At 41.3% G+C, this 23,516-nt stretch overlaps 1 protein-coding gene and 1 pseudogene across 2 annotated transcripts in view; one reads left to right on the forward strand and one right to left on the reverse strand.

Annotated features, from left to right (window-relative positions):
• SGCD (sarcoglycan, delta (35kDa dystrophin-associated glycoprotein)) overlaps positions 1-23,516 on the forward strand; it is a 448,681-nt gene that overhangs the window by 157,292 nt on the left and 267,873 nt on the right. The gene's annotated exons all lie outside the window — the stretch shown is intronic.
• Positions 21,940-23,516, reverse strand: part of LOC104980629 — a 2,883-nt pseudogene continuing 1,306 nt past the window's right edge. Inside the window, exon 2 of the transcript XR_824289.1 lies at positions 21,940-23,510. The product of XR_824289.1 is annotated as a polyadenylate-binding protein 2 pseudogene (transcript). The remainder of the gene's footprint in view (positions 23,511-23,516) is intronic.

The raw sequence follows: 23,516 nt of genomic DNA on the forward strand, positions 1-23,516 counted from the left end.
CTGCATATAGATTTCTCAAGAGGCAGATCAGGTGGTCTGGTATTCCCATCTCTTTCAGAATTTTCCACAGTTTATTGTGATCCACATAGTCAAAGGCTTTGGCATAGTCAAAAAACTTAGTCATTATCAAATTTGGCCTAGGAAACAAATGGCTAAATTGGTGTACATTGGTGACCGTGTATATAAAATAGTGGTGGCTCCTAGAAGTAAGAGGAAAGGGAAAGACATTGCCTGGAGTGTTACTGAATACAAGTTTCTGAGCCCAACATGCAGTGAGGCCAAGTAAACAAAAACATCAGAGTTTGGAGCAGAGAAAGGTTGCAGGGCTGTACAAGGAGATGGGTGACTCATGACCCAAAACACCCCCAAACTCTTCAGAGGGTTGGAGCAAAGCACTTTTAAAGGCAAGGTGAGGAAGAAGGAGGGTTCGTTGTTGCAGACTTCTTGGTGTAGGAATCCTTTGCTCTTGTAGTTTTCTACATAGGTTAGGTCACAGTGTTCCTGTAAAACTCCAATAAGACAAATGTTGCTCTCTGTTATGCAACTTTTTATCTCTGTATGAGTGGACTCTTAAAGGTCAGAGCCCCAAGAAGGGGCTACCCTGAATGTTTTAGGTTATAGGCAACATTCTTTTACAGAAGATATAAGGCTAACATGACTAAGCACAGGCAACAAAGCCCAAGGGTTAGAGCTAAAGAAATAGATCTGATATGGAATCAGATTTGTTCTTTCCTATTAGTAGGAGTAAATTTGGACTCAAATCCAGACTCGGCTGTTTATTTTGTGTTATAAAGGTTGTTTTAACTTAAGCCTCAGTTTTTGTGATGATCAGAGTTAAAAATATTTATACCATGTACATGGCAGTTGTGAGGATTAACTGAGATTTTACATGTAAAGACTGTACATCATTGATTGACATGAAATAGGTGCTCAATGAATGGTTGAATTTTAATTCCTGTTAAGAATAATGGACGAAGAAAAGGGAGGACCTAGAAAGCATTGGTGATAAAACTTTGGGCTCTAGAATTTGATAATTCCCTCTGTTCAATTGTTAGGTATATTATATTGCATATTTTCTGATCTTGAGTTTTCTCATCTGAAAAATGGACATAAATATACCTCATGAGGAATATACCTCATGAGACTGGTAAGATTAAATATGGTATGCAAAAGAAGCCTCACATGGTGCCTGTTATGTTTTTCAGTTGCCAAGTCATGTCTAACTTTTCGTGACCCCATGGCCTGCAGTACACCAGACCTCCCCGTCCCCCACCATCTGCTGGAGTTTGCCCAAGTTCATGTCGATTGCATCAGTGATGCCATCTGACCATCTCATCCCCTGTCATCCTGAAACTCTCATCTTTAGTGAGTTTAGGCAAAGCTTGAAAGACTGTGCAGAGAATAGGGCACAGTGCCTAGCATAGGGCAGAATGCTGGCATATTGTAGAGGCTCATCCCTTTCTTCCTTCTCCTCATCACTGCTTAGTATGAGGCATGAGTTTTGGGGTCCCTCCTAGAGAACTGTAGTGACCTTTAAGGGCACATAGGTCTTCTTAAAACTGTGGATATTAGAGGTTAGGGTTTGGGGATTTTGTTTTTATCCATATGTACATTTTCCTGAGTAAAGAATCATAGCTTTTATTCACTTCTTAGGGGGATCCATGACCCAAACTGCTTTACAAGCCATGCCATTAGACAAAGTATTCTTATACTTTGAGGAGATCTCTTGTAGCCTGAATTATAATAGCTTATGATGATAATCCAAATGATCAAGAATTGTTCCCTTAAATTAGGATACCATATTCAAGGAGATAGCCAAAACTGTATAGTAGTATATTTTAGTGATATTTCCAGATACTAAAGATTCTCATGTGAAAGGATGAAATTAAAGATGTGAGTTTCAGTACTTGGGAAAAGCAGGATATGTGAAATAACTTATTCCTTAATGATTCTGGGTAGGGATCCTATGGTAAAAAAATAAAAATAATAACATGCAGTAGCTAATATGTATTTACCATTTTGCAGAATATTTTCTAAAGAGTTACTTATATGTATTACACCATTTAGTCCTCTCCATAACCCCAGGATAATTCACAATTATGCCTGATTTCTTGGCATCAGTCCTTTCCATGAGTTGGTATTGAGCGACACCTAGACATCCATTTGATGGGGACTGAAAGCAGCTGCGAAGACAGAATTGAGCCCATTAGCTATTGCTAGTAATGAGCACTTGACTCACTTGCTGTAAGGGGAGATGCTCTGAGGGCCAGAGCTGAAGAAAAGCACAGTCAGAGAAGAACAGACGTGGCAGGTCAAGCAGAGTTCTCTAATGCTGCAAATTCTAGAGTCTGCCACATTCATATTGATTTACTAAATTCAGAAAGTATGCTCATAAAGAGAGGCATAATTTATGAAGTAGTCAGCTTCTAGCAAGGGAGTTACATGTAAATAACATACAATACTTCCAAGCCAACCTAGGGAGCTGAAAGCCTAGGGAAAATAAATTGGTTTATATGTGAAAATGGTCTCTTTCTGGATGTGAACAGGCTGTCTCCAAATTCAGATTCATTTGTTTCTTGAGCACCTTGTAATAAAGAGAAACTATGAAAATACTTGTATTTTATAAAGGATTGAGAAGGGGACAACAGAGGATGAGATGGTTGGATGGCATCACTGACTCAATGGACATGAGTTTGAATAAACTCCAGGAGATGGTGATGGACAGGGAGGCCTGTGTGCTGCAGTCCATGGGGTCACAAAGAGCGACTGAGAGACTGAACTGAACTGAACTGATATCAATAATAAAGAATGGCTATAGTAAACAATAAAAGAAAACTCAATTAAAAATGAGCAAAAGACTTAAATAAATGTTGCACAAAAGAAAGTTTGTGAATAGCCAATAAACACATGAAGAGATCCTCAACATCGTTAGTCACCGTGCATGCTAAGTCGCATCAGTTATGTCCAACTCTGACCCAGTGGACTGTAGCCCACCAGGCTCCTCTGTCCATGGGATTCTCCAGACAAGAATACTACAGTGGGTTGTCATTCCCTTCTCCAGGGAATCTTCTTGATCCAGGGATCAAACCCACATCTCTTATGTCTCTGCATTGGCAGACAGGTTCTCTACCACTAGCGCCACCTGGGAAGTTCCATTAGTCGCTGCTGCTGCTGCTTCTAAGTTGCTTCAGTCATGTCTGACTCTGTGTGACCCCATAGACAGCAGCCCACCAGGCTCTGCCATCCCTGGGAGTCTCCAGGCAAGAGTACTGGAGTGGGTTGGCATTGCCTTCTCCAATGCATGAAAAGTGAAGTCACTCAGTTGTGTCCGACTCTTTGCAACCCCATGGACTGAAAGTGGAGTCACTCAGTCGTGTCAAACTCGTAGCAACCCTGTGCAGCCTACCAGGCTTCTCCATCAGTGGGATTTTCCAGGCAAGAGTACTGGCATGGGTTGCCATTGCCTTCTCCGCGCATTAGTCACTAGGGATATCCAAGTTAAAACACCATCAAGATAGTATTCCACACGTGCCAGCTGATTAAAAGATCAACTACACTGTATATTAAGGATATGGTATAACTGAAACTTTCATATGATGCTGAGCCTGTAAACATTACAACCACATAGCAGAATTATTTTATATTTTCCTGTAAAATTAAACATATATGCACTTTATGATGCAGAAGATTCTATTTCTAAGTAGCTAAGAGAAAATATATTTCCACAGAGGACTTTCAAAAGAATATTTATAACAGCTTTTTCATAATAACTAAAAAATGGAAGTAACTAAGTTTTTATCAACAGAAGAATGGATAAATTGTGGTGTATATATGTGTGTGTGTGTGTGTGTGTGTGTTAGTCACTCATTCATGCCCAACTCTTTGTAACCCCGTAGACTGTAGCCCGCGTGGCTCCTCTGTCCATGGAATTCTCCAGGCAAGAATACTGGTGTGGGATGCCATTCCCTTCTCCAGGGGATCTTCCTTACCCAGGGATCAAACCCTGGTCTCCTACATTACAGGCAGATTCTTTACCATTTGAGCTACCAGGGAAGCCATATATATATATATATTTACTGATTAAAAAATACCAAACTACTGATACACACAATAATACAGATGAATCTAAAGCAATATTATGTTAAGTAGAAGAAACTAGACACAAAACAGTATATACTGTATGACTCTGTGCTAGGAATCAGAAGTGTTGTCTGTAGGATTTAGGAACTGACTGAAAGGGAAACCAGGGGACTTTGGGAGTGAGAGTATTCACTGAGATGGTGGTTTCATGAGTCTCTGTGTTTGTCAAGATGTGTTAAATTGCAAACTTATAACCTCTGGATTTCACTGTATATAAATGTTCTTAAAATGAAAAACAAAAAGAAAATGGCTTGTAGGATTCAAATAAGGTCATCTAATACCATGTACTTCATTTACCCAGTGCCTAAATTGGTAATTTCAACTAGGAAGTCCCAACTAAGACCTCATTGAAGGTTTGAGTGAATGTTTCAGCCATTTCCTTCCCCCATCCCTTTTAGCATCTTTGCAGCACTTAGCACCTTTACTTAAAGATTTTTCTCTTTGTTTTTTTTTTTTTTAGATTTTTGCAACTCTTTCTGTCCAAATAGATGGTAAATTCATTGGGAGCATCATCTAATCAGTGGCTCTCAAATTTTAATATGCACAAGAATTACCCAGGGAATTTATTAAAATTTAGATTTCCATGTCTCATCTTGTAGATATTCAGTAGATTTGGCTTTGAGCTGAAGAATCTGTGTTTTTTAAAGTAGCATTTCAGATGATGGTCCACTGACCACCTTTTAAGAAATGCTGATCTCTGTAAATTGAATTATTTCTGTCATATCCATGAGGCTTTGAGTGCTGTGTGCCAAGAAATAAACTAGTAAATAAACTAGATGAGTTTGAATCCCTCTAATACTAGATTTCAACTGTGGCTAGATTTTTTTTCTAGAGGGGAACAGTTTTAAAAGCTTCAGACAAATTCTAGGAATGATCCTAAATCAAAAGATCATTTTCCCCAGCTCTTTCATTGTCCAGATGTGGGAACTGAAGTCCAGAGAGCAACAGGGACTTTCCCACATCTGTTTAGTTAGCAAAAGCTGTGTGGAGGCTAGAACTCACATCTCCTGACTCCTTATCTAACTCAGTTCTCCTTGTCATGCAATGACTTTGTCAAGATCAGAAAGGACATTGTTTCTCAAATAGGGGTGATTTTATCCCCCAAGGGGCATTTGGCCATGCCCAAAGATATTTTTGACCATCACTATTAGGGTAGTCATCAGAGAGTGGTATATGGCTGCTCTTTAGAGGGTTGAGGCCAGGGATGCTGCCAGACACTGTACAGAGCACACCACACAGTCCCTGCCATCAAGAACTGTCAGGCCTCACATGTCTGTAGTACAAGGTGGAAAAACTGTGGGCTAGTCGCTGTGCAGTTCAGTGGTCCCAGATAACTCTTCCTGGACATGACTCAGCCTTGTGGAAGCACTATGCATTAGGATCTCCGTCAACCACGCTGGGGGCTGCTGCTCCATGTGCTTCTTGCCCACCCTGGCTCTAAGTCCGAGGTCTGGCTGCAGACTCTCCTCTCCTGCTGCAGGCAGCTTGGATGGACTCAGCACTGCTGTGGCAGCACGTGTCATTTCTTTGACACAGCATCTGCCAGCAGCCGGCCAGGGAGTCCTGAACGTGGGCCACCCCAGCCCGCCAGCAGCCCTCTGGTGAGGCAGGAGCTGCTCCAGCTGGTCACAGAAAGAGCAGCCAGCTGGGCTTGAAGGAAAGCAGATTTAATTTGGGTCCTGATTGAAGTAGAAACTAGTTTAGAGATGTGCCCTCTCTAATTTGAGATTTTTAAAAGGATAATTGGGGTAACAGGTAGAAAGGGAACTTTGTAACTCAGGATATAAGGAAGGAAGGATGCTCAGTGTGTGCCCCGAGTCTGTTTGGCCTAGTTTTCAATGTATTAGGGTAGGATTAACTTGATATGCACCCACTGGTTTCAAGGGTTCAGTACTTCCTAACCATGTGACTTTGGAGATTTATCAATACTAAACCACTTCAAGCCTTACAAAATACTGATGATAATAGTGCTGATACTATAGAGTCATTTTAAAGATGAAACGAACTAATGAGTGTAGAGAAAGATTATAGTAAAGTGACTGGTATGCAGTTAAATGTTATAAAAATGATCACTAATCGTATTAATTTCCTGCACCACTAACTTGCAAGATACGGCAGGCTCCCCCTGCCTCTGACAATACAGCAAGCCCACTTCTTCTTTATTATGCCAGTGTACGCTGGACACAGGTTCTCCCTGCCTTCATGACAACCAGCTACCCTCTTTTCAAAGTAATTCTATCTGTTCTTTCAACCATCCACAAAGGGGACCCTCCCTTGTCCCCACAAATCAGCCTTTCACTTGCTGCCCCCCACCCCCAATTCTGTTTCTTCTTGCCTGAACTGACCACTCCTGCCCACAGCCCCATTTGGAAGTGGCCCTCCTGTGTCATGGCCTGTCTTCAGCATGCCAAAGCTCATGATGATGGTTGAGCGCTTGGGGTCTCCCAAGGCTGGTGATATTAAAAGAGGTCAGAGCACACTTGGAATCCAGTTGGAAGAGGAAAAAAAGCCCTTTGCTGCTCTGTGCCTTTTCGTTTCTTGTTGGCCACAAAGCAGCCCGTGTCTTATTTAGAAATCTGTTCTGACTAGTTCTATCAGCTTATTCCTCTTTCCCATTTCCCCAAAAGGACTTCAATCCATCCAAAAGATAGGAGGAGACAACATACTCTATGACTTCTATTTTCTTCCAGTCCCTACCCCAAGCCAACACTTTTAGCAAAGTCTGCTGTAACAAAGCAAACACTCCTCAAAGCACCAGAGCTGCACACAATTCCTGGAAAGCTCTGTAGGAATGTATATTTCTTCCAGGGCTTCAAGCAGTCAACTTAGTGTGTTGCAGTTATGAGGAGGCCTGTTTGAATCCTGGAAGTTTGGGGTGAGGGCACAGGAAGAAGAGCAATAAAGCACTTGGGGGAAGGAAGTGGCCAGACCTGAGAAAGGCAGAAAGAAGGCAAAGAAAGATGTACAGAAGGGGTGGCACATTTCTTGGAAAGGGATGCACTGGGGCTTGAAGGTGAAGATCCCCAGGACTGTAGAGTGAGAAATCAGAGAGGCAATCATCTACTTCATTGTGATTGGCCCTGCCTGAAGGCAGCAGTCAGCTGTGTCCTCTTCCTCGTTGCTAATGCCAGAGCAGGCTTGGCTGGCCCAGATCTCCATGTGATTTATCAGCAAACCACACCAAGAACTGGATCACTTCCACGTGGCCCCCTGTGTGCTGGTTCTTGAACTTGGGGTTTAGGAAGACAACATAGAATTTGCACCTTTCAGTTACATGTCTGCCTATCTGTTGACATCTTCCGATTACATTTCTGTGGTTTGCATTTTAGCACCATAAAAATGGTTTTAAGTTAATCTTTGAAACATTCATAAAACCCATACAATAATGAAAATAAAGCATTTCCAGAAATAAACTCAGTAAGCGCAGGTGGGAGCAGCCAAAGTGGAAGCAGAATGAACGTGACCGAAGAGCTGAGAAAGGGAGTGATTGGAAGAGATGAACAATTCAGCAATCATTATTTTTTACCCCTCACATCCAGAAAAACTAAATTCTGGTGTAATCATTATATACAAACATGGCCGTAAGGAAACTTAAAGTTTAAAACTTTTAAATAGAGGCAATTGCAGTTCATTTTGAGATCAGGGTGTAGAAGAATTATATCTGAAACAGGAGAAAGGAAAAATGCCCTCGAGAAAATAGGGCATAGAGTAATGTCTCTGTGGCTAAATGTTGCACACGGGGGAATTGGAACACAGTGAGTAGTAAATCCCCCGACTTCTTCAGCAGCATTGCTGTAGAGGAAAATTGCCATCCGAGGGAGGGACCCATTTTGTCAGCCCCGTATAACGATGACTCTGGGAATCCTCATCAAGTACTGTCTGATAGGTAAAGTAAATCCTTTTGTTTAAAAATATGCATCCAGGCCAGCTGGTATCACTGATCTAAGTAACAGCTTTGTCCCAAAATAGATCTTAGTACTGTGATCTCAGCAGGGATTTCTGTTTTAGAGAAAGATATTTTATGGGACTACAAGAAGGTTTGTTGGAACTTCCAATATCCTTGAACTGCAAGCAGCAGCAATTTTAGACACTGTTAATTCAGTGAACTTAAGAAAAGAAAAGAAAGGAAACCCACACAATTGTCAGTGCTAAATGAACTGAGAAGTAGTATGAAAAAGTATGTTGGACTCAATTCTTTCTATATTCTGTTTTTACTGCTAAGGAATACTTCAGACTTCAGTGTTGTTAAATGCCATTGAGTAGAATGGAACCAACAGAATATAGCATTTGTTTAGATATGTATATGTTTTTGTGTTATATTGTGGTGGAAGAGTACATTGAACAAAGCAAGTGAGACTTTTAAGATGCTATTGAACAGCAAGGTTATTTCCCAGATGCAGTGTTGTAACCCTTTAGAACCCACTTGAAACCTGTAGGTTTAGAACCCACTTAAAACCCAGTTAAAACCCACTTAAAACCTGACCTTGGATGGATGTAAGACAGGCTGCCTGGCTTTGCTGGTCAGTCAGATAGAGTCATCTGGACAAATCAAGTCACAAAACCAATCCCATTTCAGTAATTCAAGGGAGAAGAGTAAAAGATGGAGAAGGGTCTTCCTTGACCAGTGCTGTTGTTGGTGCAAGTGTTCTCTGAACTTGACTTTTGTCATGGGGACTTTATTTCAGGAGGATTTTGTAGGGATCTCTCACTAACTCTTGCCTTGATACTGACAATTGCCTCTTCCTGGCTGGTGGCCATGGTTGTCTACATATGTGTGTTTAGATTTTTGTATTTGTCTCTTTGGCATCCATTTATCACAGAACTAATAATATAGTAACTATAGTTCTTCTTTTTTTTTTTTCTGTTCTTGACGGTCTGACATTTAGGGGCCTTGCAGACACAGGAAAAGACTGTTCCCCCCAGGGCAATTTATGGACCCTTGAACAACACAGAGGCTAAGGGTGCCAACCCCTCTCCAGATGAACATCTGCATATAACTTTAGTCGGCCCTCCCTACCTATGGCTCTGCATCTGCAGATTCAACAATTGTGAATCATATAGTACTATGGTATGTATTTATTGAAAAAAGAGCCATGTATACGTGGGCATGTGCAGTTACAGTTCAAAGTCATGTTGTTCAAGGATCAGCTGTAATTTACAGTGGTAACAATGGCTTGCCTAGGTGCATACCTTTCACATGCAGTCCCCAGTCTATAGTCCCTACCACCTCCTTTTCTGACTTTCACACAGCAATTCAGTATGTCCCCTGCTGGAAAGCATCCCAGAGTGAGGTGTCAGACAAACAGAGACCACCCCCTAAATCCAGAGCCCACTGAAATTTTGCAGACAGCCAATCCGAGTCTGTTTACTCTGCCTCGCCTTGTCTTTCCTAGGGAAAACCCAATGAAGTCTCAGACCTAGGCTCTCCCCTTCTTCCTGCTTCTCCCTGACCAAATCTGGTACTTCCTCATGTGGCCCTGCATGATATGGTGGGCCCCCTTCTCTCAGGAAATAGAAGAAATAATTTATTCTTTCCATGGCATTGGCCTCTTGGTGTCATCATTTAGACACCTCCAAAGATTAAGCAACTTTGCAGGAATCTGAGTACATATTTTACAGTATATGGTATTTCACAATTTGAAAAACCTTTTTTGGGAAAGTGGTTCTGATTACATAATAACTGGACTCAGAATCTCACTGCATGCAGTTTAAAAATATTTAAGAGCAGCCAAAAAATGTGAAGGTAGGGCCATAGACACTTTATCTAAATTTTCTTTTCATGAACAGCACTAATAGTAATGGAGGTAAAATGGGAAGTGCAAATTTACCTTCAAATCACTTATTTTCTATGTCATTAGCTGCATAATGCAATATTTCTCAAAGACTGTTCTCTGTAATAATCATTCCATAAGCAGTTAACAGAGAGTAAAGAAAAACATAGTATTTTAATCAAATGCTCTTGGTATCTCTAGATCAAACTGCCATCACTACCTAGGAAGTGCACAAGATAATAAAGGATAGGAAAAAACGTGGAGCTACAGGAAACACTGGGAGTGGCAGCATGGATCATGGGGACTTGAGACTGGAGTCTAGGATTTGAGTGTAAATGTTGCCTTTAACTGGCTCTGTGAACTTGGATCATTGAATAGCAATTCTAATGCTCACCTCAACCATCAAATAGAAATAACTATTTCTGTGGCAACAGCTATGACTTCCATGGCTTGTCAAATTTATTCTTGTTATTTATCTTTCTCTAATTTCTGATTGGACCCTCACTGAGATTGATGACCAGTGTATATCAGGAATTTGAGTGGGCTCCGCCTCCCTCAAGCCAGGAGGTGGCTTCAGCCACGGACCCTAAGGGTGGTCAACCTTCCTCATGCGAGGAGGTCCTTTTGAGATCAGGTATCTCTACAGGCAGTTCTGCTACCTCACTGCTACTCTCAGTCACAGAAATTTTGTGGAAGCTCCCCAAACTACTTCAATCCTGACAGGGATCTCTAGCCACCCCAGTGAAAACGTGTATCCTGAGGCATCTGTGTTCAAGCCATCCACAGAAACACAAGTCTTCAGCACCTTCTCCATCTTGCTCAGTCACTCTCCTCTTGCAGCCTTGAGAGCCAAGAGCTGTCACCTCTTAATCTTTTCTGGTAATCCAGCCAGCTCCTCAGTTGTCTTTGACCTGAGAACTAAAGCCCTCCATCCAAGTATTTTATTTGATCTTCTCATTATGGAGAGAGAGAGATAAAAAATTTTAATTAATAGAATGTTACATTGTAAAAAAATGTAAAAATTATTTTTAAAAACTGTTTAATTAGAGCTGAGCAGCTGTGTCCCTGTCAGGGTCTGCACTCTCTCCAGGCCTCCACCTGGTGTCCATTTCATTCATCAAAGTCACTTGCCCACCTCTGGGCATTTGATCTGAGGACCGTTGCCTTTGACTTGAAAGCACTAAGACCTTTGGAGTATACACTCCTTTTACTCACATCCTGATATGTAGTATCTTACTTGAGCTCACAACACCAAGAACCCCTACAGCTCCCTTTTCATCCCAACACAATGGCGTATGAATAGACAAGACAGACAAGTCACCAGGAAACAGTTACCCTGGCTTTTCTGAAAGTCTTGGCATGATTTCACTCCTCCTCTTTGCTTCTCAAGTTGTGTTCTTCTAGAGAAGGTGGAATGCACAGTTCATGGAAACCACCCACTCCCAGGTCGCTGACTGAAATTAAGTGCCAGAATTTGACTCCCGGTTTTCCCAGCATTTTCCACAAAGTAGTAACGTACTCTGACCCAAAAATATGAAGTTATATGACTTTAAACCAAAGCAGACACCACCAGCTGCTGTCTTGATGACGGTGGAAAGACCAGTCCTCCAGCTATCTCACCTGATACTTTTTCTCCACACCTACTTGGGGATGGCTGAAACAACAAGACAAGTTGCTGTGACGAATCCTCTTGGCAGTCAATAGGGAAGCACCACAAGAGTACCTTCAACTGTACACAACACTCTGCATGGTTTAGAGAGAGTGTACTTGACTAATCGGTAATAGAAAAATCCAGAGAAAATAAGGCTTTGATTAAAATTTTGTATTCTATTCTTCTGGGATTTCCTCAGGTTTGTGGTTCTCTTTAGTTGGCATCTGTCTCCTCAGATGGATTCCACTCATGGTAGCAAGATGAAAGCAGCTGCTCCAGGCATCATATTTGCATACCAAATATTTATAGCTTAAAAGAGCTTCTCTGCCCTGGCTCACTTTGCTTAAAAACCCTGGGCTTCGCTCTGATTGAATCAATTTATTTCTCATGTCCAATAGGAGCCAATCACTGTGCAAGGGGAATCAGACGACCTTGATGGGTCTGAGTAGGCTGAGAGAAGAGTCAGTTCTACCCAAATTGCATGACTTCTACCACATATTATAAATGAGTCATTACCATAACCTCTGCTAACTTATTTAGTTGACTAGATTGGAGGGGAGAGGGAATGAAATCAACATTTTCTGAAACTGTACTCTCTCCTAGGAATAATGCTAAGTGCTTTACTCTTCCTGAGATTTCCATGACTGAAAATCACTGTGCTTTTTAGAAAATTCTGTAAGCTAAATTTCAGAAGGTTAAGGAACTTTCTCCAAGGTTTTAAAAGGCCCATTAGGTATTAACACTCAGGTTTTACTGCCTTGAAAGGCCATACCTACAGAACACTATGTATGTAAAAGGTCACAATATTCGCTGAGAATTGTGTGAAAGGAACAGTATCAAGCAGTACAAAGACAGGTTGGAGAGCGAATCCCAACCCACCTGCCAATAGTGTTATATGAGCATGGTTTTCAACACCTCTCTAAATCTCTCAGCGTTGGTTTTGTCATTTGATGAACTGAACACAATTTTAAAGTGGATTCCATAATGTTGGTGATAAGATTAGAATAATATTAATAGATACAGTATTGAAACTAAGGTAAGATTAATAACAAAAATATTTTCCCCTCACCTAGAATATTGGTATTTGAAATTCCACAGTGAGGCCTTTGCTCCTGTAACCTCAAGTTTCCTCCATTTAAAAAAATGTAATCACTCTTAATTAGAGTTTGATGCATTGAGCTAGTGCTTTATTCTTAAAAATACAAGCAAGGTACGGTAACAATGGGTAGAGACAGGGAGAGACTGCTACGGGTCAGGGGACTATGATGCTCTGAACCTGGAGCCTCTGACCACATGAAAAGGAAAATGGCTACTCAACTTTACCAATTGTAATCATGTAGGAATTTGAGCCTTTTATTTTGCTAAATCTGAAGGTTTTTCCAGAGAAACCCACAATCTAAATGGATTAGTGTTTGTTCTGTTTTATATTTTATTTAAAACACTGTGTGTGTGCTAAGTCACTTTGGCCGTGTCTGACTCTGCAACCTTATTGACTAGCTCAGCAGTCCTCAACATCTATAAGATTCTCCAGGCAAAAATACTGGAGTGTGTTGCTATTTCCTTCTTCAGGGGATCTTCTTGACCCAGGGATTTAAAACACTAACTGTATCCAAAAAACTACATCTGCTTGCTCAAAATATCTCACAGGCACCTACTTTAAAACTTCTGCTATTGTATGTCTCTTGATCTACATGATCCTGGGGTTTTCTCATCTACATTTGTTAAAAGAGGGAGATAATAATAGCACCTGCCCTCATGGGAATTTATTGAAGAAGAATGAAAATATTTCTACAGTGAATTTCAGATCCCTTACAAAGACAAGTTATTAAAAAAGACTGCTAAATAGATGTATTTCATAGAAGCACCTGGGGAAGAGGCACACCTAGATGCTGAACCCAGGGTGAAGGACCCATGATCAGTTTTCTCTAATTACCTTGTCCTCTACTAGCAAGGCTGTGAAGGGACCTTATGCCTCCTTTTGCCTTTTTAATCCCAACTTATCCCATATACCACCTGCTGGGGTCACAGAGGCTGGTGACTCAGGAACCAGCACAACCCACAAAGCCAGTCATCTGATCCCATGCCCCTGGAAGAAGAAGTTTCCTCCTTTCCCACTCCCATGCCTGGCCATCTGACTATGGAGGCTTTAATAAGATGCTAAACTGGGGAAACTGGCTGCTGTGGGGCCTGAAGTATCAGTCTCTGATCCAAGACCCAGTACTGGGGATGGAGATTTAGATTCCAGTACTGTGAGGTGAAGGAAACTGAGTAGGTCACTACAGCCCAAATGGTCACAGTGATTTGGGTTCTTATTGGAAGTTTCCAGAAATTAAAACCTGAACAGAAATGCCAAAAATTAGAAAAGGTTTCAATCTGCATTGTCTGATATGGTAAACATGATAGCCATGGGCCACATGTAAAGTTATGGAGGATTTGAAATGTAGCTTGTCTACATCAAAATATTCTGTAAACATAAAATATACACCAGATTTTGAAGTCTTCGCACCTAAAAAGAAAAAAAAAAGTTGGTTACATGATGAAACAATAGTTTCTTTTCACTTTGTAATATGGTTATTCAAAAATTCCAGCTTGTATTTGCTTTTCTCTTGGACACCATTGGCTTAGACCTGTCTATAAGGAAAAGTTATTTCAAATTTACTTTTAACTCATGCCACTTCCACTATGCAAACTCTGTCTTGTAATTAAGAATAATGTGCTCAAAGATACCTAAAAAAGTGTTCTAAAAAATTAATGTTCTAATATTTTCTTAGGTAATCTTTAGACTATTTATTACTATAAGCATCATAAAGTGATATGCATTGCTTCATTTTCTCCCTCATCCTGATTTCAGTACTCTGAATGCACATGCCTATGCTCTAAATTTTAGAATCCCACTCTGGAATGTCATTGGTCTATCTCTGACACTTAATCTTGTCTCCCTTCCTGATCAGATCTCATCTCTTCTAGGAAACTGCTAGATAATGCGGGCAACCTCCATGTCTGATTAGCCCTTTTGTTTTTCTACTCCCAATCCCTAGAACATGCATTCAGGGTCAAGCATAGTACAGGATAGTATTTGAGTCCAGCCATTAGACTCTAACAAGCTTGATTTCAAATTTCAGCCTCATTATTTACTTGGGCAAATTCCATCATTCCTTGGGCAAATAACTTGTTTCTGAGACTTATGCATATGGGCATAATAATGGGACTTGCCTCAGGGGTCATTAGAAGCAGTCAGTATATACTGAACATTTAGCTCATTGTCTAGTATATTGTAAGAAATAGGTAATAGTTTTTCATTGTGTTACTGTTATTGGTTTACACATATACACATCAACTAATGATTACTGAGTCAGTGATCAGAATATTATAACTCTCAATGTTTTTCTTTTTTCCATGATGAAAGTGACAGATGTTCCTTCTGTCAATTATTTTATCTCAAAAACAGGAACAGTAATGCTTGCTCACTAGGCTTTGGTGAGAGAAACTCTGTGTTCTCTTTCAAATAAATATCCTCTCTAAAGTAAAATATGAAGGTAATATTATAAATGAGCAAGATTATAAGCAGTTTTAATCCTCTTTATATAATCTGAAGAGGTATCAGGAGCTAAAAACAAAAGTAAATGTATAAAATACTTTTTAAAATACTTACATGCATAAGCTTCCACTTATCAAGATGTCTTCCCTACATGATACTGAGTTAGGCAGAGAAGATAGTATTATCCTTATAGTCTGTTTGAAAATGGATATCTACAGTGTTTGAATGGTCTGGGACAGAGTTTCTCCATCTCAGCACTTTGGACCAAATGATTTTTATGGTGGAAGGTTGTTCTAGGCATGTTTAGCAGCAACCCAGCTTCTGCCCACTTGATGCTGTTAACCGCCGCCGCAGCCAAGTCGCTTCAGTCATGTCCGACTCTGCGACCCCACAGACTGCAGCCTACCAGGCTTCTCCGTCCATGGGATTCTCCAGGCAAGAACACTGGAGTGGGTTGCCATTTCCTTCTCCAGATGCTGTTAACCACCTCCCCCCACCCAAATCATGACAATCAAAAATATTTCCCAACATTGCTAGATGTCTGCTTGGGGAACAGAATCACCCCTGATTGAGAGCCATTCATTGAAGGCCATACAATAGTGAGCGGAAAAACTTTTCGTGGAAGCCTGCTGTTATTCCTCCTGGGATCCTAGGAGTAGTATAAAGTGGGACCAAGAAGGCAGAAAGAGCACTGGCATTCGAGCCTGTGAGCTAGCAGAAGGGATGTGCAGGTGAATAGCAGGAGAATTTCCAAGGAAAAGAGGTTGGATGGGGAAGAGCTGACCTCATGCAGATGCCACTGAACAATAGGATAAATGCATTTCTGTTAAAAACTTGAGCTGGAGGTGTTTTATCTTGAGTAGTATTTCTCCAAGCTTCAGTGACAGCAAGATGGGTATAAGGGGCAGGAGTTTGGGGTTGAATTTTTTTTAACATTTGTACCCACATTTGATGTGGGGCTTCCCTGGTGGTTCAGATGGTAAAGCATTTGCATGCAATGCAGGAGACCCCGCTTCAATCCCTGGGTTGGAAAGATCCCCTGGAGAAGAAAATGGCAACCTGCTCCAGTATTCTTACCTGGAAAATTCCATGGACAGAGGGGCCTGGCTGGCTACAGTTCATGGAATCAAAGGGTCAGATACGACTGAGCCACTAACACTTGATGTGAATGGCTCCAGAGTTTGACGGAGGATTGTCTCAGTCAGTTGAAATATTCACTCTTATCATTGCCATCTAGCTGGCCTAGCCTGACCTGCTGGCCCATCCACATTATTTACCCCATGAATGCTATTTGTTCCAGTCTTAGTTTGATGGTTACCAGGTACAGTTCATGTATTCAAACAGCATGCAGTTTGGGAAAGGATTACTTTACTTGTTTATAATTCTATAGCCAGAGATTGGTTAAGGTGATTTCAGAAAATATGGTCCAAAGTGTGACTTTCTCAGTCTGTTCACTTCCTAAGAAGGAGGGTTAGGCTTACCCCAGCAAGGTTTTTGTTTGTTTGTTCCCTCTTCCCCTACCCCTTCACACCCACCATATACATTTTTATTAACTTAGGAATCTTATTTCCTTATTTGAGCCATTGGTTCAACATGAACCCCTGGTTTAGAGGTGCTCTTGGAGCTGCCTGGCTTGGGGTCTTTGGGTGCTGGTCCGTTGTCACACCCAGTGTTTGTCTTAATTCTCAGCTTCATGAATCAGAGCTCTACACTTTGCCCCATCTCTTTTCCTTTTATATTTCTAACATAGGGCTTTTATTTACTCTGTTCATTCACTTATCCATTTATCCACCCAACAAGAATTTATTAAGTTATCTACTCTAGTTCAAGCCATAGGCAAGTTCCCCCAGTGCTTTGAGCCCCATATTAAACAGTGGTTTGGAGAATTGCATTTGACCTACACTTATTTCATTTGTCAGATGAAAAATAGAATTGTTTTTCAGTTGCTATAGAGTAAATGATATCACCTCTAGAGTGTTTTTACTAGATGCTTGGCTTCCTTTGCACCATTTTATGCTAGCAAATCCATTTTGTTTGATTAGCACAATAAGGAATTTTTTCAAAACACATATTGTCAAACAGTTGGGATCACCTGTATGCTGCTGCTGCTGCTAAGTCGCTTCAGTCGTGTCCAACTCTGTGTGACCCAATAGACGGCAGCCTACCAGGCTCCGCCATCTCTGGGATTCTCCAGGCAAGAACACTGGAGTGGGTTGCCATTTCCTTCTCCAGTGTGTGAAAGTGAAAACTGAAAGTGAAGTTGCTCAGTCGTGTCCGACTCCTAGCAACCCCATGGACTGCAGTCTACCAGGCTCCTCCATCCATGGGATTTTTCCAGGCAAGAGTACTGAAGTGGGGTGCCATTGCCTTCTCCAGGGATCACCTGTATAGAGTAGTATAAAAATCATTTCATGTCAGTTACACTACTTTTGCAAAGAGAAATTTCCTAACTTTTATTAATATCAGTACATATTTTCATTCTCTTCCAAGCTCTATACTTTAAATGTGACTTAGAAAGAAAGGAAAAAAAAAATCTCTGGGTACCTCATGAACTATAGTGTAATTTCCAAATATTTAGTAAAGTAGAATCATATGTAAAAAAATAAATAAATAAAAATAAAAATTATTTCATTAAATGTAGGGGTCTTCATTTTGACCACTCATGTGAAACTGGGCAAGTAACCTCTCTAAAATCAATGTCATCCTCTGCAAAATTATGAAATTACACTTAATAATTGCTAGGGCCTTCTGGCTCTAAAATAAATTCAAAATATTTGGAGGAATGTTGAGATTTTTTACCTGGGATGTTCTTCCTGATGACCTAAATTTTTAGGTTTCTGCAAACACAACTCTGGAGTGAGGTAAGGTCCATGTTTTATTTCATTGCTTGACATTTTCTGTTGTCCTGTTCCATGCTAACTTTCAGAAGGTCTGATTGATTTGGGCATTGCTCAGTATTAACAGACCCACTCCAGTGTTCTTGCCTGGAGAATCCCAAGGATGGGGGAGCCTGGTGGGCTGCCGTCTATGGGGTCACACAGAGTCAGACACGACTGAAGTGACTTAGCAGCAGCAGCAGTACTAACAGAAAGCTAAAGTGGAACAAGCACAGGATGAGGAGTCAGGAGACTAAACTGTGGCTGTAGCCCTGCCGCTACAACTTGTGTGACTGTGGGCAGGTAAACCTCAGAGCCTTATCCCCCATTTGTTTTTCTGTTGAAATGGCCAAGTTGATTTACGTCACCTCCAAAATTTCTTTTTTGCTCTAAAATGCTTTAGTTTTATATGTAGATGTTATCAAACCAAAACTTAGGTTTGCTCACCCATGCACAGTAAAGCCAATCTACTGACACTGGTTTGTAGTGAAAGAAAAATCAGTGTTTATTGTAAGACCCTGTACAAGGAGTCCACAACACCTAATCCTTAGAAAGCCCGAACTCCCTGATGGTTTTCAACAAAGCATTTTTAAAGGCAAGGTGAGAGAGGAATCCCGGGGTTTGTGATCAGCTTGTGCACAGTGCCTTGGCTTTGAAAGTGAAAGTCGTAGTCACTCAGTTGTGCCCGACTCTTGGCAACCCCATGGACTGTAGCCAAACAAGCTCCTCTGTCCATGGAATTCTGTAGGCAAGAATGCTAGAGTGAGTTGCCATTCCCTTCTCCAGAAGATCTTTCTGACCCATGGATCAAACCTGGGTCTCCCACATTACAGGCAGATTCTTTACTGTCTGAGCCACCAGGGAAGCCCAGACTTGGCTTTAATGATTCATCAAAGATACCACATTTATTTTTTAAAAAAGTACTGATTGAGCTCTTATTATATGTCAGACATTGTTTCAACAATGAACAAAGTGTTTTGTCTCTCTTTAAGCCACCAGTGATACCCAAATAAGTAAAAGTGGGATGTCAGATACTGAGCAGTACGCTAGCAGAGATGAAGCAAAGATGCTCTGTTACATGTGGTCGGGAAAGACCTCTGGAAAGATATCACATTGAGAAAGAGTTGAATTAAGAGAAGAAGCCAGCTGTGTCGAGAGCTTGGGGGAGATCATTTCAGGCAGGAGGACCAGCGAGTACAGAGGTCTTGAGGTTGGACCTGTTTGATGTGTTCAGAGGACAAGCAGGAAGACCAGTGTTGTGGCTGCAGTGACTTTGCCTGCAAGCCCCTGAGATCATGGACTTGGCTTTGACAGAATTCTTACTTTTCTTATATGCGTGCTTGATATTTAACAGGAATCAGCCTCCTGACATTTTAGAAGACAACAAATCTTAAATGTCTGACTGTAAGGGAAAAAGGGTCACCCTGAGGTTGTGGAGAGAGAATTGATACAAATTGCAGTTGACATGGTATGCCCATCTTAAATGCTGCTGACTCCTGATACTCAGAACAGTGGTTCACATTACCTCCCTTCTTTTGTCTTTGCCCATTGACAGCTGAAAGGAGTGAGATGTCCAGAAATCTTGCAGTTTCATTTGTATGTGGAGTCAATTCTGGAGGGAAGTTCAGGTGCCTCCTTTTCTTCTATATTTCTTAATTTCTCTCCTGAGACCAAAAGCCTCCATAAAGTCCAGTACTTAGTACATGCTGTCTGGCGAGTAATGTATGTTGCTGTGACCCTGAAAATAAGAGTCTAACACCACTTATCTATTTAACCTGAGGTGTACTCTTCTCTACGTGCCAGGCCAGGAAGTTTGTTTCATATGTCTGGTTTTGATCTTACTTAAAAAAAAAAAAACAGCAAGCACATTTCTAGGTATTGAATTTCAGTAAAACCCCATTACTCATTACAGTGTTCTTCTGTTTTAAGTTTGCAAAGCTGACATCATCCAGGAGATTAGAACCAGCTTTGGGGCATCTTCACTAACATTCTTACTCACTTGGAGACAGAATTTGAGTAAATCTCATCATACCATAACCCAGACTTTGGAGCTAAATTCAGGTGAGAGAGGAAGGAACCTGGAGCCAGTTAAATGGCTTTCTCCATGGAGATGATATGTCGCAGGGTTTGAAAGCTTAAATCTAAGGCAACAGAAAGAAACTTTGTGAATACTCCACTAGTCTGAAATTGACATCCCATAAACCAAGTTTTTTCCAATATATAGAAAGTAACTCGGATGAGTCCCTTTATGTCAGGCCAGAACCTGAGGGAAATAACTCCATGAGCTTTACCCTGGATCCATTAAAGAACACATTCTCTAGCACGTGACATTATTATGAAAGATGGGGAACGTCTGTAATAATCCTAGCCTCAAGAATCTCTACCCATAAGGAGGGATTTTTTTTTTTTTTTTCTAAAAAGACAGACCATGTTAAGGCCAAATCTCTTTCTACTTTAAAAGAGGGGAAATAGTATTGATAAAACCCCATAGTTTGCCACTTTCTATGCCAGATAACTTAACACAGCCTTATATACTGTGGCAGCTTGTTGATTTTGAGCAAACTGAGGTGCAAAATATTAAGTGATTTGCCCCAGGTCACATAGGTGAAAAAGAGTAGAATCGACATATGAGGATGAATCTTTTTGATACTAAAGTTGTCACTGCCTGCTCCATAAGAATGGGCATTGTAAAGCCTGAAGTTAAGGAAGAAAGTATTGAGTTATTCCCTAAGCTAACATCTTCATTGTATGATTACATATTAAGCTGCACATTTTTTCAAACTATTCATCCTCCCCTCTTATTCAACCACTCTGAAATGATTTTTTGTGTGTTTCCTAGACTGGATGTAATTCCCACACATATATTAGTTATGGTGGTATAGTACACTTTTTTTAAGGCTTGCCCATTATAAGTTATTATATGATAAGAAAGGCAGCTTAGATGATAAGACATGATTCGATACTTTTCCTAAAATGCTCTGGACAGAATGAATAACACATGGCCATTTATGTTGAAGGGGTTCCTTTTACCTGAGCTTGATGATTGCCAGGGGTCATCTTGGTTAAATTAGATTTTAATTCTGAAATATTGTTGTTGGAAATGTTCCCACTGGCCAATTCATATCTTGTGAATAATAGGATTTGAGTCAAAATTGAAAGTGCAAGGAAAGCGAATGAGGAATGTCTGTCAAGTAACTTTTTTGAAAAAAACTTGTTCCTAATACAAAGAGTTTTAAAAGTGCAAGAAGCATTACCATAATGCATATATCTGTTGTTCCTGAAGAACGAGAGCTCCTTAGATGAACACTTTCTAGTTAACTTGATGTCTCCTCTTCTATACCTTTTAAGCATGACCTGAGAAATATTGTATTCTTTCTACTTCTATTTTATGCATCTCTTTCTTTCTGCCATGTTTTGAGTATAAGAGAAAGTACTCTCTTGTTAACCTCTCCTACATAGTTGGACTGTAGAGAATATAGGAATGCATAAATCATTCTGTTTTCCTTATACCCAACAATCATAGAAAGAGCCATGAATAAAATCAAGGCAAATCTCTCAAGATCCTTCTATAAGCATGTAGAACACTAACAGAACATGCAGAAGCACCCTCCATCTAGCCGGCTATAGTAATTATAAACCTTCACTGAACTATTCCCAACCAGTTTGTTGCTTTTCAGTGGCTAAGTTGTGTCCGACTCTTTGCAACCCCATGGACTGCAGCACATCAGGTTTCCCTGTCCTTCACTATCTCCCTGAGTTTGCTCAGACTCATGTCCATTGAATCAGTGATGCCACCCAACCATCTCATCTCCTGTCACCCAACCAATTTACGTGGTATTAAATAATTAATTTCCTAGTACCTGTGATAGCCCCATTCCCATCAATGTCAAGATTACCATAAGCTCTTTCGAGTTGTGATATAGCTTCTTCTTTCATGATCACACTGTAATCTTTTTTTTTTTTAAACAACTTTATTCATGAAACATATTAAAAAAAAAACTCCCACCCCCTGGAAATGAGCTAAAAAAATAAACAAAATCCACCTCCCACCTCCCTGTTCCCACTTCCTCCCATTCCCTCCAAATAAAAGGGGAAAAAAAAGGCAAAGAAAAACAAAACAAAAAAAAAAAACTGAAAAACAAAAAACACCCCAAAACCCCCCAAAACAAGGTAGTGCATTCCCCAAGGGGAAGGGGAATTTACACTGGATCCGCTGGGAGCGGAACGGAGATCTTCCGGCTACAGAAACCTGCAAAGAAAGACACTCAAAACAGAAAAAGAAACACAAAAGGAAACAAAATACATCACCAGGCAATCTGGAAGGGCAGGGAGCCAGAAAAGAGGGGCAGGGTGGGTGGTAGACCTGGCAGGACAGGAGCAGGCAGGAGGGGACTGTGAAAGTGAGGAAGATGGAGGGAAGGTAACAAGCAGAACAGTTTGGTGTCCTTCCAGAGCCCTGGGTAAAAAAGCCCCTCCTACCACCCATGCCCACCTACCCTTGAGCAGCCCCCAAGGGGGCAAAGGGAAACAGGGAAACAGGGGAGCAGCTTGCGCGATTGAGACATGTCCATGGCGAATCCCCAGAGTGAATGAGCAGCCCCCTGCCCCACTCCTTGGGCCTTCCCCTACTCCCCAAAGCAGGTCCCTCCTCAGCAGTTAGTTATGGGATTATTCCCCCTTCCACAGTATATCTTATTTTAAAAAAATATTTTTTTTTCCATCAAGGTCATCTTCTGTTTTTCTTTTTTTTTTTTTAATTCTTTTTTTTTTTCCTTCTTAACTCTTTTTTTCCTCTCTCTCCTCCTAATACACACTTTTTTTTAGTAAGGGGAATACCATGATGTCGCTCTAGCCCGGCCCCTGTAGACGCGACCCCGGGGCCTGCTGTTAAAACCACTGTAGAATCGAGAGCGGGAACTGTTGTAGTTGGTGGTTCGGGCACGGTATCGGGCTCGTGGGAAGCCTCGGTCTGTTGTGCTGATGCCTGGTCTGTTGGTTCATTTAGGGATCACCTTGATCTGTCTTCCTCTAAATAAGGATTCATCTAAGGCCAGGGAAGTCCTCACTGACTCCTTGTCTGAGAACTCTATATACGCAAACCCTTTCGGATGGCCACTAAATTTGTCACAGAGTATAGTTACGCGGTTGACTGAACCACAGCCATGAAAGTGTGCTTCTAGCTCTTCTGCTGTTGCACCATAGTCCACATTGCCAACATAGATGGAACGGGCATCAGCCTCCATCTTCTCCTCAATGGACATGATCACTGGGCCAGCATTGCCCGGAGGTGGACTCATATTCATCTGCTTCTCTACCTCGTTCTGTAGCTCCTTTAGCTTCTCAGCTTCTTCCTCCATCTCCCTAACTCGAGCTTTGATCGCTTCCAGCTCCGGGTCCTCAATGGCGCCGTCCCCCGGGTCACCCTCGACCAGTCCCGACTCCTCCTCCGCCTCCTGATTGCCTGGGGCTCCCGAGCCAGGCCCAGGGCCCGGAGCTCCCAGTGGGGCGCGGGGCCGGGGTGGCTCCTCTTCGGGCTCGGG

The sequence above is a fragment of the Bison bison genome, unplaced genomic scaffold, assembly GCF_000754665.1.
Source record: "Bison bison bison isolate TAMUID 2011002044 unplaced genomic scaffold, Bison_UMD1.0 scf7180017864505, whole genome shotgun sequence".
NCBI classification, from domain to species: domain Eukaryota; kingdom Metazoa; phylum Chordata; class Mammalia; order Artiodactyla; family Bovidae; genus Bison; species Bison bison.